Source organism: Moschus berezovskii, chromosome X, assembly GCF_049115385.1.
Source record: "Moschus berezovskii isolate FMDL1 chromosome X, NW_MosBer_1.0, whole genome shotgun sequence".
NCBI lineage: Eukaryota > Metazoa > Chordata > Mammalia > Artiodactyla > Moschidae > Moschus > Moschus berezovskii.
In genome coordinates this window covers 31,670,826-31,688,262 of record NC_142488.1, presented here as the reverse complement: position 1 = coordinate 31,688,262, position 17,437 = coordinate 31,670,826, and positions in this window count along the sequence as shown.

Here is a 17,437-nt window from a genome sequence, read left to right as displayed (position 1 = left end):
GGGGCATGATATTCGAAGGAGAAATTTAAAGTAAGTTAAATTCTGAATTTCTTTGGTGGAAATCAAGAGAAGTGATAGAAAAGATGATACAGTGGTAGGATGGTGCTTAGCATATCATTTGGATGTGGTACATGAAGGGGAAAAGGAAAAGAAAAGTCAGTTTTGAAGTGGGCATGCCTGCCATAAACAGAAATGGGAAAGTGATATGGAGAAACAATTGGAGAGAAAATATTATGAGACAACAAGAAAATAGAAAATGTATCTGCTACTTTTCAAATTTCAATCACAATCACTCACTGCAGATGTCTTTCCCTTACATAAACATATAGCCTGTTACCTTTTCAAGAACTTACATTTGACTTCTCTTCTACAACTTTCGGAAGAATTGAAGAAGAAAGAGAATAGATTTTTATAAAGCTAAAAAGGAAAGTACATATTCTATGACTTAAGTAAGGCAGAATCTTGTCTATCCTGTGTTAAATATCATCAGACATTCAATGTTCAAAGCACCTTTTTTGGGGGGGCGGGGCGGAACAGACCATCTTTTTCTTAAAATCAAACTGGAACTTTCCAATATATGCAAAGGAATCCTTGTTATTTAACTGCTTTATCTATGTTAGTCCATTCCTCCCCAACTGACGTGCAAAATCCTGCAATGCTGCTTGGCAAAGGGCTATACTATATTTAATTTTGTACTTGGTATTATTGTTGTTAAACCTGTCTGGCAGTGTGCATTGCTATGAGCATAATCACATCAATATATGTGGTTGTTGAAAATGAAAATGATTAACTTTCTAATGATTAAAACCTGGTCTGGATTCACCTCAAATCTGTATAAATGAGATTACAATCAATGCCCAGTAATTCTCTTCCTGAGGAAGAACACCACTATGCATCTAAACATTTTTCTCTGGAGGTAATTTAATATTTCACAATTGTCCTGTGTGCTATAGTTGTCTATATACCTTTACATAAATGACCTTATTTGACAACAGCAACTACTTGCATAGTAAGAAAGAATGGATACTCTTGTTTTCATTATGTTGAGAAAACTGAACAGCCACAAGGTTCCTTGTTTGTTTAATTTTGTAAAACTAGTAATGGTTCTAAAACCAGAATTCCATACTCCAGTGTTCTTTATGGTCTACCGTATGGTTTCCATATGTTGGGGAGTAATCAAGAAGAGGCTGGCTGTTTGTTTATGTCATTAGAATTCCTCAGTAGTGATTGGGTCAGTTTGATTTATGTCTCACTTTAATTCATGTGCCCAAGAGCTACTGTTATGATTAATCACAAGGAGAAAGAACGTGGTACTTTAACTTTGGTAAAATACATTAAAGGCAGTTTGTAATTTGGGGGACCTAGATCACTTTTCATGTCTCAAATGCTTTCACTTTCTGTTTTAATCACTTCTCTCACAGCTTTACTTTCCTCATGACTCTCGTGTCACTAGTCTTGTATATATTTAATCTATTTTTTCCAATAAATTAATTTAGATCTGTCACACTGGGGGTCTCCTTTCATTTTTTTCCACAGAAAATTTAATTTCTAACTTCAGTGTCACACATCTCTCACCAACATATTTTTGTGATTACCTGTAACTTCTTTTATCACCAACTAACATGCATTGATGGCATCAAAATTAAATTCCACAGGATGGATACAGCCAACATTAGACAAGGTCAAGGAACTTAAACTTTGTGTGTTTGTTGCATATGTCACATTTAGCCTCTACACTTGTTTTATTTCCAGTATTCATGAGCCTTGAGCTGGCCATAGAGGAAAACAATGGAGATTTATTGCCATGTTTATATTTTCCAAAAATATGAAGTCATACCTACTAATCCCATCTGCCTTTTGAGATGTGACATGAATGTTGTGAGCTCTGAGCTTCCTTTTGCATCATAGTATCAGCAAGACTGGTATGATATATAGGTTTCTAGCAAATCAGGAATGCTTAGTGAAGTGGCTTAGGCAGAAGCATTAAGTCCAGAAACCTCTACATGATGGTATTAGTATCTTATATAATAAAAAATAAATGCATTGACATTGGAAAGTAGGTAATATGTCTATTTCTCACTTCAACTCCTTAGAACTTAAGATAAAATTTAAGGAATGTCTTTAATTTCTTATCCTCTTAAAAAACAGGAGATATTGCTTTGATACTCTCAACAAATACAGCAATGTAAAGTGGGGTGGGGCAGGCATCATTGATCTATTCAGTCAAATAATGGTGAGTTTTGTATATGAATAAGCAACATGAAAACAAAAGTCAATATAGGCAGAACAAGCATTTGGGAGTGTCTAGAGAGAGTAAATGTAATGATTTTACAATTGTTAATGATAAAGATATGGATATTTTACCAGGAATGATGTCTCACTTATGCAAATACCTTAATCTTGTGTTGAATCTAAATTTATAACTTTCCAACCTTTCCTTATATGTAAAGGCAACAGAAGGAAAGGCTTATCAAAATGCAAGAGTTTAGAGCACACCAGTTTGAAATCACTGAGTTTCTGAAGTTTGGCCTCCACAGAATATTTGCAGAAGCTGAATAACAGTTGTGTCAACAGCTACCAATATGTAATGACTTGAAATGAGGCAAGTTTAAGTTTCTGGCAGAGTAGATGCTTCTCTACCTTTCATTAAAATAGTTTGACCAATGAGAAATTGCTGGAAAATATCTAAAGCAAAAGCCATAGCCAAATCAAAACTACCTTGTGGCAAGTGATAATCTTCACCTTGACATGTGCAAATGGTTATATTCTGGCCAGTGGTTTACTGTATGTTTGGGGTATTTAATTAGAATGAAAGAATGGCACATGCCTAATACATCATCTCTTTTGATCAAGAAAATATCTTCCCTGTCTCCTTCCTCACCCCTAGGATGAGTTTATCTCCTTTTTTTTCATTTTTTCCTCCTTCCCCTCTCTTCCTTCTTTCCTGTCACCCTTCTTCCCTTCCTTTAATAAATGAGAATAGGCTAAGTTTTGCTGCAGTAACAAATGAACCCTGAAATCCCAGTAGTATAATGAAACACATATTTATTACTTCCTCATGTCACACACCAACATGAGCTGGGTGGCTTACCTGGGTTGTACTCAGAGTGGTGATTTAGGGTTCCAAGTTCCCTCTATCATGTGGCTAAAATATTTAAACTAAAGTACATGATTTCTAGGACTGCCATGGTAGATGGAAAAGAGAATGTAGATTAATTGCACAGATATTTTTATGGCCAGGCTTGATAATGACACTCGACCCTTCCTGAGTTGTTAAGGAGGATGGGAAATATGGTCTTATCAAGAAGAAATTGAAATAAAATTCAATGAACACATAGCATTTTCTCTGACATAGTATTGGTTTATCCATGATTTGCTATACTTATCAGTATTTTTTAACCCTATCACACTAGATAATAGTATATATTCTGTCTTTTTACCAATCTCGTGGGTATTAGTAAGAAAAGCTTAGGACTTTGCATATGTATATATGACTAGATATATGAAAGGGTAAATAATGAATATAAACATTCCAAATTCATTCTCACTCTGACTGTATATCTTAGTTTCTTGATTCAAACTCTTTCTTCTAGTTTTACTTACTATTAATATAGGAATTAATCATCAGTATTAGGTAATTCTTCAGGAACAGAAAAATATTTTAGAACCTATGGCCGTATGTGTTAGGAAGAAAATATAATAATTCTTCTTGAGTTATGTTATATATATATATGTTATATAAATATCCCATAAAGAAGGGAAAACCCTTGTCCATGCTCTATCTGCTTCCTAGTAATCACTTATATACCCAAACACTTAAACTTGTACCAAAACCACAATATTGAACAAATTACTTAGTATCTGAGCCACTGAATGGGCTATATTTTATTGGAGGCAAGGTTGATAGAATCTGATAAGTGAAAAAAGAAACATAATATTATAAGAACACAAGTAGTATACACTAAAACATTTGTAAACTCCTGTAAGTTTGTTTAAGCACCCTTGTAAAGAAGACAGATATGGACATATGTACTTTGAAATTTTTAAGTATTATGCCAATATTATCCTGGTCATCAATATAAATGAAATGTATACAACTGACTGACAGAAATGATATAAAGAAGACCTGCTTATGTTTGAATATGAGCCAAGGACATGGCAAGCATTTGGACAAGTAGAGTGATGTTCTTTACAAAGATTAAATTGTGTATACTCAGCTCCTGTTCACCATGACTATAGCCTGGCATATGTGTTATAATGAGAAAATCTACAAGGTTATGAGGTTAAGTAAATAGGAGGAAAGTGACCAATTCTCTAGTTTCCACATGGAGGGTTGCTTGTGGGAGGGGGAGATGAGGATTAGATAAAAAGTGATACAACCAGGAGATGGTTTTGGAGTTGTAAGCAAAAGGCAATGTAAGGAATTTCTGTGCTTAATCTAGCTAACTTTTCTCCCTAATCTGGTAGACATCTAAATAAATTAAATGTTGTACATTTCACAGGCACTCAACATTTCTACCTAGAAGGCATTGTCCATGAATGGTCTGTATTCATGCCAACTCTATCTCTGAGATATATTCAGAACATTTTGCCGTCATTCATCATCGTAAGGGTCACATTAGGCTATTATCATCATCATCTCTCATTCAGACTATTTCAGGAATTACAACTAGTCCCTCTTTTCATGCTCACTGTCCCCTACTTCTTTTCTCTCTTTAGCGCCCAGAGAGCCCCTTTCAAAATTTAAATGATGGCATGACACCCCTCCACTTACAAGTCTCTGATGACTCTTCTTCTCATTGAGGATAAGAAAATTTAAGCTGCAGCCTTGGTTTAAAAATTTCTATGACTCAACAGCTTGTAATCTATCTGAAGTTACTCTATCTTTCCTCCTTCACAGATCCCTGTTCGTAAGCTACACTGACCTCTTTGAGTCCTTCCTCAAACATGTCAACCATGGACTTAACTCAGGGCCTCTGTAGTGTCTGTTCACTTCACTTGTAATGTTCTTCCCTCAGATACTTACATGAGTCACATTCTCACTTCATTACATTATGATCTCTGCTTAAATTACAGCTTGTCAAAGAAGCCATCCATGACCTCCAGCATGCTTCATTATATTGTCCTGCTTTATTTTGCTTCATCTTTTGAAATTACCACTACTTGTTATATTGACTATATTTTATTTTTATTTTCTTTCTTGTGTAGAATATAAGCTATAAGAGAATAGGAATTTCTGGTGTTTTTTTGCCATTATATTCTTATGACCCCAAAAAGACAGAGTGTATAGAAGACATTCATTAAATATCTGTTAAGAATAAAAATATAGGGAGTGGGTGAAATGGGTGAAGGGGATTAAGAAATAGAAGCCCCTAGTTATAAAATAAATAAGCCAGGGGATGTAATATACAACATAAGAAAGATGGTCAGTAATATTGTAAAAATTTCTGTGATGACAGGTTAGTAAACTTACTGTGGTGATCATTTCATACATTTCAATGTATGCAAATGTTCACTCACTCTGTAGTATGCCTAAAACTACCATAATATTGTACATCAACTGTATTTCAATTAAAATCTTTTAAAAGAATAAACGCTGAAAAATAATATACATATGTATATGTGTATATATATATATATATATATATGTAAAAAGAAAAAGCTTATTTTCCAGAAGTTGGGGTTTTCTAGTGCTACATAAAGAACACCAAAACTTGGCATATTAAAACCACAGTTATTTCATTATAGCACAAACTTCTATGTCAGAAATTCAAACAGGGCCAGGGGTGTTTAGTTAACAGATCGCCTGATCTACTGAGATTGTCTGACTTGGTCTGTTGTCTTGACAGAGGTGGCTAGGATGCTGGACTCAGTGGTTTCTGTCAGGGGGAATACCTTGACATGGCCTATCCTGTATTCAGACTCCTTACATGGTGGCTCTGGGATCCAAATGCAAGTGCTCCAGCCAACAAGAAGGAAGCTGCATGGCCTCAGAAGTCATACATCATCACTTCCACCATGCTCTATTGGTTGATGTTTCACAATTTAAATTCAATGGAAGAGTACATATATTCAAACTTTCAGTGAACAGGGTGTCAAATAATTTGGTGCCACGTTTCATTATATATTGAGAGATATTTGACACATGACATTTATTAGTTTTTGGTGTACAACATAATGATTCAATATTTGGATATACTGGAGAATCATCACCACAATCCATCACCATATATTTTTTTTACTTGTGATGAAAACTTTTAAGATCTATGCTTTTTACAAATTTCACAACAGAGTATTATTAATTATAGTCACCAATGCTGCACATTACATCCCCATTATTTATTTATTTTATAACTGGAAATTGTACCTTTTGACCATTTCATCCATTTTTGCCCACCAACACCCCCCACCTTTGGCAACCACCAGTCTGTTCTGTTCTTTGTATCTTTGACTTATTTTTCTCTCTTTTTTTTTCATTTTAGATTCCACATATAGGTGAGATCATATAGTATTTTTCTTTGTCTGACTTATTTCACTTAGTTTATATAATGTCATTAAGGTCCATCCATGTGGTCACAAATAGCAAGGTGTCAATTTTTAATGGCTGAGTTGGTGACTCAGAAAGTAAAGCATCTGCCTGCAATGCTGGAGACCCAGGTTTGATCTCTGGGTCAGGAAGAGCCCCTGGAGAAGAAAATGGCAACCCACTCCAGTATTCTTGCCTGGAGAATCCCATAGACAGAGGAACCTGGAGGGCTACAGTCCATGGAGTCACAAAAAGTAGGACACAGCTGAAGCAACTTAGCATATACACATGCATGGTAGTTGTATCTTTTATTTTTTTGAGGAAACTCCATACTGTTTTCCATAGTGACTGCAGCAATATACATCCCCACCAACAGTGCATAAGATTTCCCCTTTTTCCCACAACCTTGCCAACACTTTTTGGGTCTTTTTTATTTATTTATTTATTTTTTTATAAAAAAGTCATTCTAACAAGTGTGCAACAACATCTCTTTGTAGCTTGATTTGAATTTCCCTGATAATTAGTGATGTTGAACCCTTTTTCATGTACCAGCTCATGTATATCTTCTTTGGGAAAATGTCTATTCAGTTCCTCTGCCCAGTTTTTAAATTGGATTGTTTGGAATTTTTTCTTTTTTAGTTGTATGAGTTTCTCATATATTTTGTATATTAGCCCATTACTGGTATATGGTTAGCAAATATTGTCTTTCATTCAGCTGGCTGCCTTTTCATTCTGTTGATGTTTACCCTTTCTGTACAGAATCTTTTTAGTTTCATGTAGTCTCATTTATTTTTGCTTTGGTTGCTTTTGTTGCTTTTGCTTTTGGTGTTATGTCTAAAAAAAAATCATTGCCAAGGCTAATGTCAGGTAGATTACTGAATATGCTTTCTTCTAGGAGTTTTATGGTTTCAGGTCTTATGTCCAATTCTATAATCCATTTTGAATTGTTATAATATTTTGCGTATGGTGTAACAGTGGTACAGTATCATTATTTTGCATGTGGCTGTCCAGTTTTTCCAACACTAGCTTTTGTAGAGACTGTCCTTTCCTCATTGTATACTCTTGGCTCCTTTATCAAAAAGTAATTGACCATATAGATGTGAGTTTATTTCTAGGCCCTCTGTTATGTTCCATTGATCTATATGTCTATTTTTATGCCGATGCCATACTGGTTTGATTACTATAGCTTTGAAATATAGTATAAAATCATGGAATATGATGCCTCTAAGTCTGTTCTTCTTTCTCAATATTGCTTTGCCTTTGGGGGTCTTTTATAGTTTCAAAAAAATTTTTATGGTTGTTTGTCCTATTTCTATGAAAAATTCCACTGGAATTTTGATAGGGATTATATTGAATTGTGGCCATGTTTTAAAACCCTCACAGATGGCTTTTATAAGATGGTTTGGATTATAAACTGTTTTTGTCCCCTGGTGCCTCAAGAGACTGAGCTTTTCCTAAGTGAATAAAATGAGTAATCACAAATGTAGAAAAAATTATTGACCCTTGAGCTCTGATGTGCTGCCTTGCTCCTGTACTTTACATTTTCTGTGTGCCAAGCTGTCTTATATCCCTAAAGGGTAAACATCTGTCTCATAATCTTATTGAGAAAACTGACAAGAGCCAGGTCAGTTGTGTAGAATGAGATTTGAAATGGTTGTGTGACAGGAAACCTTACTTTGGTTTTTTAAAGCTAAAGCATATGTTCCCATGCAGATTACCAGAGAAATGCTGCATTAGAGATTTCAGGGCTATTACCTTGCTATTAATAAAGTAGTTCATTTTTAAAACATAGCTATTATATTCATCATCATCATCATTATCATCACCATTGAAGACAAATCCAGCCTCTATTCCCCAACATTGAATTAAATCTATGAGATAGAATTTTGAGTAAATTAGAAAAGAATAGCTTTATTGCTTTGTCAGACAAAGGGGTCACAGCAAGCTAATGCCCTCAAAACTGTGTGTCCCAACCTGGAGGGAGTAGTGAGGAGTTTTGTAGTAGTAGTTTAAGGAGGGTGTGATAGATTGTAGACATTCTTCTGAGTGGTGAGATAAGTGGGAGTCAGCATCATCAACTTTCTGGTTCCAACTGGTCTGGCGTCTGTGTCCTTAGGGGCGGCATATACTTAACTTCTCCCAGCTGGCAGAGGTTTCAGTATCTACTAAATAGCTCAAAGATATGTGTATCCCTTGAGGAGGAACCAGGACTCAGCCCCAAGGCTTTACTATTGTTTTTTGTAACTTCTGCTCTTTTGTCTCCACATCCCTTCCTTCCCTAATTAGCAAATATTTGAACCTGCACGATGCAATTCTGGAAATGTCATAGAGACTTAAGGAAGCCTATCTCCTGTAATCAAGAAATGGAGGACACAGAAAAGCTTTTGTGCCATAGAGCCCCACAGGGTACTGCTTGGTATCCCCATTCGGTTCAGTTAAGTTCAGTTCAGTCGCTCAGTTGTGTCTCACTCTCCAAGACCCCATGAATCATAGCACGCCAGGCCTCCCTGTCCATCACCAACTCCCGGAGTTCACTCAAACTCATGTCCACAGAGTCAGTGATGCCACCCAGCCATCTCATTCTTGGTCGTTCCCCTTCTCCTCCCGCCCCCAAACTTTCCCAGCATCAGAGACTTTTCCAGTGAGTCAACTCGTCGCATGAGGTGGCCAAAGTATTGGAGCTTCAGCATTAGCATCAGTCCTTCCAATGAACACCCAGGATCGATCTCCCTTAGAATGGACTGGTTGGATATCCTTGCGGTACAAGGGACTCTCAAGAGTCTTCTCCAGCACCACAGTTCAAAAGCATCAATTCTTCAGCGATCAGCTTTCTTCACAGTCCAACTCTCACATCCATACATGACCATGGGAAAAACCATAGCCTTGACTAGACGGACCTTGGTTGGCAAAGTAATGTCTCTGCTTTTTAATATACTATCAAGGTTGGTCATAACTTTCCATCCAAGGAGCAAGCGTCTTTTAATTTCATGGCTGCAATCAGCATCCGAAGTGATTTTGGAGCCCAAAAATATAAAGTCTGACACTGTTTCCAATGTTTTTCCATCTATTTCCCATGAAGTGATGGGACCAGATGCCATGATCTTTGTTTTCTGAATGTTGAGCTTCAAGCCAACCTTTTCACTCTCCTCTTTCACTTTCATCAAGGGGCTTTTGAGTTCCTCTTCACTTTCTGCCATAAGGGTAGTGTCATCTGCATATCTGAGGTTATTGATATTTCTCCCAGCAATCTTGATTCCAGCTTGTGCTTCTTCCAGCCCAGCGTTCCTCATGATGTACTCTGCATATAAGTTAAATAAGCAGGGTGACAATATACAGCCTTGACATACTCCTTTTCCTATTTGGAACCAGTCTGTTGTTCCATGTCCAGTTCTGACTGTTGCTTCCTGACCTGCATACAGGTTTCTCAACAGGCAGGTCAGGTGGTCTGGGATTCCCATCTCTTTCAGAATGTTCCACAGTTTATTGTGATCCACACAGTCAAAGGCTTTGGCATAGTCAATGAAGCAGAAATAGATGTTTTTCTGGAACTCTCTTGCTTTCTCCATGATCCAGCAGATGTTGGCAATTTGATCTCTGGTGTCTCTGCCTTTTCTAAAACCTGCTTAAACATCTGGGAGTTCACGGTTCACATATTGCTGAAGCCTGGCTTGGGGAATTTTGAGCATGACTTTACTAGCGTGTGAGATGAGTGCAATTGTGCGGTAGTTTGAGCATTCTTTGGCATTGCCTTTCTTTGGGATTGGAATGAAGACTGATCTTTTCCAGTCCTGTGGCCACTGCTGAGTTTTCCAAATTTGCTGGCATATTGAGTGCAGCACTTTCACAGAATCATCTTTCAGTATATGAAATAGCTCAACTGTAATTCCATCACCTCCACTAGCTTTGTTCGTAGTGATGCTTTCTAAGGCCCACTTGACTTCACATTCCAAGATGTCTGGATCTAGGTCAGTGATCACGTTATCGTGACTATCTTGGTCATGAAGCTCTTTTTTGTACAGGTCTTCTGTGTATTCTTACCACCTCTTCTTAATATCTTCTACTTCTGTTAGGTCCATACCATTTCTGTCCTTTATCGAGCCCATCTTTGCATGAAATGTTCCCTTGGAATCTCTAATTTTCTTGAAGAGATCTCTTGTTTTGCCTGTTCTGTTGTTTTCCTCTATTTCTTTGCATTGATCACTGAGGAAGGCTTTCTTATCTCTCCTTGCTATTCTTTGGAACTCTGCATTCAGATGCTTATATCTTTCCTTTCCTGCTTTGCTTTTCACTTCTCTTCTTTTCACAGCTATTTGTAAGGCCTCCTCAGAGAGCCATTTTGCTTTTTTGCATTTCTTTTCCATGGGGATGGTCTTGGTCCCTGTCTCCTGGACAATGTCACGAACCTCCGTCCAGAGTTCATCAGGCACCCTATCAGATCTAGTCCCTTAAATCTATTTCTCACTTCCACTGTATAATCATAAGGGATTTGATTGAGGTCATATCTGAATGGTCTAGTGGTTTTCCCTACTTTCTTCAATTTAAGTCTGAATTTGGCAGTAAGGAGTTCATGATCTGAGCCACAGTCTGCTCCTGGTCTTGTTTTTGCTAACTGTATAGAGTTTCTCCATCTTTGGCTGCAAAGAATATAATCAATCTGATTTTGGTGTTGACCATATGGTGATGTCCATGTGTAGAGTCTTCTCTTGTGTTGTTGTAAGAGGGTGTTTGCTATGACCAGTGCGTTCTCTTGACAAAACTCTATTAGCCTTTGCCCTGCTTCATTCCGTGCTCCAAGGCCAAATTTGCCTGTTACTCCAGGTGTTTCTTGACTTCCTACTTTTACATTCCAGTCCCCATTCGGTAACCTACAGGAAGTCTTGGAGGGGAAGCCAGTGTTAAGATTTGCCTATTAAAGTGCCATGAAACCTTAACAACATGTTAGAGTACTACAAAACCCATATAATATACTATTACTTTACTCTGTATATTATATTCATTAAACATTATTTAATATGAAGCCATCAAGATTTTCCCCGTTATAATATAGCTTTAGTAAATAATTACATCATGTTTTACATACTCTAACATAAACTGAGTTTAAATACTATAATATTTTTATAATTGAAATATGGTAAATATTGAGCTTAATTTATGAAAAATCATCGTGGCTTTTTTGAAATAATGTGTGATTAAAAATTATTAAAATGTGAAAACAATATTTGAATTATGTGTGTCTTCCAGTTCCAGCTTTGCTGCTGAATTGGTATCCTTCGACTCATTTTACTTCTCTACAAAATATACCTTCTTTAAGTTAAAATAATAATCTCTAGTGTCAAACTCCCCAGGGAGCTCTGCCATAGATATATGGCAGCTCAATAAATACTTCACAATGTGAATTATGTTACATTTTTTGGAACAAAATCACTAATGATGAAATTCCATTGTTGGTGTTATCTTCAGGAGGGTGGTTAATATTTAATGCTTGGTATTTTTTTCCATATAAAAGTAAACTTATTCTCTATTCTTGAAAAGGAGAATAACTGAATTTAATGCTGGTACTATGCAAATTTCAAAATATTAATTTTTTTCCAGGTCACATCATAAAAGTTAACAAGGTTTGTTGCAGAAACCAGTACTCGAGAAACCAAGCACCACACTCGGAGAGTAGGAGAGCTCAGGTTTATTACATCAGCGGGCCCGGAGGAGTTAACACTCCAAACTCTGAGCCCCGAACAAAGGGATTACAGAGTTTTTATACACAGACAGGCATGATTAAGTGGGTTTGCAGGGGCTGGGTGATTACAAAGAGCAAGACAAGGGTGAGTGAGATAAGCTCCAATTCCTAGTATTGTCCCCACTTTTTGAGACTATGTGACCTACATGATGCAGACTTTAGAAGGAGCAAACTGAGCTACAGAGGCAGAAGGAGCAGGAGGCTATGTAAAATTTTAACTTTTCCTCTTCAGTTGATAGGTATTTCACATGGTGTCTTTTTATTTAAATAGTTTTCATTCAACCTTTACTATCCAATTATTTCGTTAGTTCTTACTGGGAATCAATGAGCATAGTTTATATTCAGTATTATTGAACACTTGTACATATAGCATACCCAAGCCTCAATAGGCTGGAAGCATAAGTAAGTCAGACTTCCATTAAGTACACACATTTATTTATTTAAGACTAATTCATGAGATCAAATTGCCAACATCCGCTGGATCATGGAGAAAGCAAGAGAGTTCCAGAAAAACATCTATTTCTGCTTCATTGACTATGCCAAAGCCTTTGACTGTGTCGATCACAATAAACTGTGGAACATTCTGAAAGAGATGGGAATCCCCGACCACCTGACCTGCCTCTTGAGAAACCTGTATGCAGGTCAGGAAGCAACAGTCAGAACTGGACATGGAACAACAGACTGGTTCCAAATAGGAAAAGGTGTACGTCAAGGTTGTATATTGTCACCTTGCTTATTTAACTTATATGCAGAGTACATCATGAGGAACGCTGGGCTGGAAGAAGCACAAGCTGGAATCAAGATTGCTGGGAGAAATATCAATAACCTCAGATATGCAGATGACACCACCCTTATGGCAGAAAGTGAAGAGGAACTCAAAAGCCTCTTGATGAAAGTGAAAGAGGAGAGTGAAAAGGTTGGCTTGAAGCTCAACATTCAGAAAACAAAGATCATGGCATCTGGTCCCATCACTTCATGGGAAATAGATGGAAAGACAGTGGAAACAGTGTCAGACTTTATATTTTTGGGCTCCAAAATCACTGCGGATGCTGATTGCAGCCATGAAATTAAAAGACGCTTGCTCCTTGGAAGGAAAGTTATGACCAACCTTGATAGTATATTAAAAAGCAGAGACATTACTTTGCCAACCAAGGTCCGTCTAGTCAAGGCAATGGTTTTTCCTGTGGTCATGTATGGATGTGAGAGTTGGACTGTGAAGAAAGCTGATCACCGAAGAATTGATGCTTTTGAACTGTGGTGTTGGAGAAGACTCTTGAGAGTCCCTTATACTGCAAGGAGATCCAACCAGTCCATTCTAAAGGAGATCAATCCTGGATGTTCATTGGAGGGACTGATGCTAAAGCTGAAACTGCAATACTTTGGCCACCTCATGCGACGAGTTGACTCACTGGAAAAGACTCTGATGGTGGGAAAGGTTGGGGGCGGGAGGAGAAGGGGACGACCGAGAATGAGATGGCTGGATGGCATCACCGACTCTGTGGACATGAGTTTGAGTGTACTCCGGGAGTTGGTGATGGACAGGGAGGCCTGGCGTGCTGTGATTCATGGGGTCGCGGAGAGTTGGACATGACTGAGCGACTGAACTGAACTGAACTGAATTCATGTAGAAATTTACCCCTTCCCCCCTGTTATGGGTTAAATTTTGTCCCTCAGAAAGATATGTTCAAGTCAATCCTCCGTATTTGTGAACATGACCTTATACAGAAATAAAGTCTTTGCAGATGTGATTTTGTTAATATGCAACTGTACTCAATTAGGGTGACTAATGACTGGTGTTCTTACAAGAAAAGGAAAATTTAGACACAGAGAAAATGTCCTGTGGTGACAGAGGCAGACATTGGAGGGATGAGGCTGCAAGTCAACAAATGCCAAGGATAGCTGGCAGTCACCAGAAGCTGGAAGAGGGCAAAGAAAGACTCTTCCTGTGAGCTTCCAAGTCAGCACAGCCCTGCCAAACCTTGATTCCAACCATGCAGCCTCCAGAACTGTGAGAAGATTAGTTTATACTGTTTGAGATGCCTGCTGCTGCTGCTAAGTCACTTCAGTCGTGTCTGACTCTGTGTGACTCCATAAACGGAAGCCCACCAGGCTCCCCATCCCTGGGATTCTCCAGGCAAGAACACTGGAGTGGGTTGCCATATGCCTAGTGTGTGGTAATTTGTTATGGTAGCCCTAGCAAGCTAATATATCCACCACCCCTGCGCTATCCTCTAGTTAATTGTAGTCCACCATATTCCTGCCTCTCCTCTGTCTTCCATTAGATGATTGCTATCCAGGTACAGTCATCCTTTCTAGATGTCCACTGCTGCTAATACAATGTCAGATCATCAACAGTCTATATTGTTAATATTTACAGTTTGCTGCATGTAAGATGAGGATCCTGTCCCTACATCAGTCTAGAAATCCAATTCCTTCTCAGTTCCTTGTCTCTTGGAGATAAATAACTCAAACAAGATTATGTAGAACTTCATGAGAATAAGCACCAATTCACATACAGTGAACTTTAAATCCACGCAGAGCCAATAACTGTTTCTCAAAAGGAAACATGGCTTTCTGCCTACACAGTATTGGAAAAACCACAGCATTTCAAAACTGTTTCCAAAGAGGGCGTTGACTTTGCATATGCGAAATTAAAAAGATCCTTTCAGATGTTTATAGATTTTTTAAATTTTTTCCAGTGAAAAAATCAACCTTCAATTCCTGTGACTCAGAACTCCTTGAAGCTTTGAAATGGCAGCTTTTCATCTTTTAATGAAAAAGGTTTAAGAAAACACTACTACAACCTTATAGCAGCATTTCGTATCCTGGTCAGATAGAGATATTTTCCCAGTTTGTTGTGATCTAAAATAATGTTTGGGCTACACACTTATGTCTAAAATGTGTGCCTTTTAATGCAACGAAGCTATAGATTTTATTTAACTGCCAAAGATAAAGAATTGAGTGGTTTCAGTGTCTATTTGCGTGAGATCTTGTGCATTTACCAGTGTAAGATACCCATGGTCCCTTTGTCCCACCTACACCCACTGATGGTGGGCCCAGGTATTTGAAGATAATGTGCAGTTGGATCTATTGGAACCCATGAGTTAGAATCCTTCTGGATTGCTGTCTGTTTGTACCAACATCTCTTATGAGACACCTTTATACACTATTATTTTCAAACTATTTCCCTTGAATAACCTCTACAAACTACAGAGTAAGAGGAAATTGCAATGACCACATTGTACAGGAGGGGACATACATGACTTAGATTCACTGTTATTCAGTCTTCTGATAGTGTAAGTTCGGAACTAGTATTTGAGATTTCTCTGAATAATTACTCTTAATAAAGTTCAGTTCAGTTCAGTCGCTCAGTCGTGTCCGACTCTCCGCGACCCCATGAATCACAGCACGCCAGGCCTCCCTGTCCATCACCAACTCCCGGAGTTCACTCAAACTCATGTCCACAGAGTCGGTGATGCCATCCAGCCATCTCATTCTCGGTCGTCCCCTTCTCCTCCCGCCCACAACCTTTCCCAGCATCAGAGTCTTTTCCAGTGAGTCAACTCATCGCATGAGGTGGCCAAAGTATTGGAGTTTCAGCTTTAGCATCAGTCCTTCAAATGAACACCCAGGATCGATCTCCTTTTTTTTTGTTGTTGTTGGTAATTAATTTATTTTTTATTGGAGGCAAATTATTTAAAATATATTGGTTGGTTTTGCCATACATTGACATGAATTCGCCCCGGGTTTACATAAGTTCCCCTCCTGAACCACCCTCCCACCTCCCTCCTCCCTTTATCCTCCCTCTGGGTCATCCCCGCATGCCAGCCCCGAGCATCCTATAACATGCATTGACCCTGAACTAGTGATTCGTTTCACATATGACAACATACATGTTTCAATGCCATTCTCCCAAATCATCCCACCCTCACCCTCTCCCACAGAGTCCCAAAGACTGTTCTATACATCTGTGTCTCTTTTGCTGTCTCGTACACAGGGTTATAATTTGCATCTTTCTAAATTCCATATATATGTGTTAGTATACTGTATTGGTGTTTTTCTTTCTGGCTTACTTCACTCTGTATAATAGGCTCTAGTTTCATCCACCTCATTAGAACTGATTCAAATTCATTCTTTTTAATGGCTGAATAATACTCCATTGTGTATATGTACCAAAGTTTTCTTATCCATTTGTCTGCAGATGGACATCTAGATTGCTTCCATGTCCTGGCTATTATAAACAGTGCTGCAATGAACATTGGAGTACATGTGTCTCTTTCAATTCTGGTTTCCTCAGTGTGTATGCCCAGGAGTGCAATTGATGGATCATATGGCTGTTCTATTTCCAGTTTTTTGAGGAACCTCCACACTGTTCTCCATAGTGGCTGTACTAGTTTGCACTCCCACCAACAGTGTAAGAGGGTTCCTTTCTCTCCACATCCTCTCCAGCATTTATTGCATGTAGACTTTTGGATAGCAGCCATTCTGACTTGTGTGAAATGGTATCTCATTGTGGTTTTGATTTGCATTTCTCTGATTATGAGGGATGTTGAGCATTTTTTCATGTGGTTGTTAGCCATCTTTATGTCTTCTTTGGAGAAATGTCTGTTTAGTTCTTTGGCCCATTTTTTGATTGGGTCATTTATTTTTCTGGAATTGAGCTGCAGGAGCTGCTTGTATATTTTGGAGATTAATCCTTTGTCAGTTGCTTCATTTGCTATTATTTTCTCCCATTCTGAAGGCTGTCTTTTCACCTTACTTATAGTTTCCTTTGCTGTGCAGAAGCTTTTTTAAAATGGACTGGATGGATCTCCTTGCGGTACAAGGGACTCTCAAGAGTCTTCTCCAACACCACAGTTCAAAAGCATCAATTCTTCGGCGATCAGCTTTCTTCACAGTCCAACTCTCACATCCATACATGACCACAGGAAAAACCATAGCCTTGACTAGACGGACCTTGGTTGGCAAAGTAATGTCTCTGCTTTTTAATATACTATCTAGGTTGGTCATAACTTTCCTTCCAAGGAGTAAGCGTCTTTTAATTTCACGGCTGCAATCAGCATCTGCAATGATTTTAGAGCCCAAAAACATAAAGTCTGACACTGTTTCCACTGTTTTTCCATCTATTTCCCATGAAGTGATGGGACCAGATGCCATGATCTTTGTTTTCTGAATAT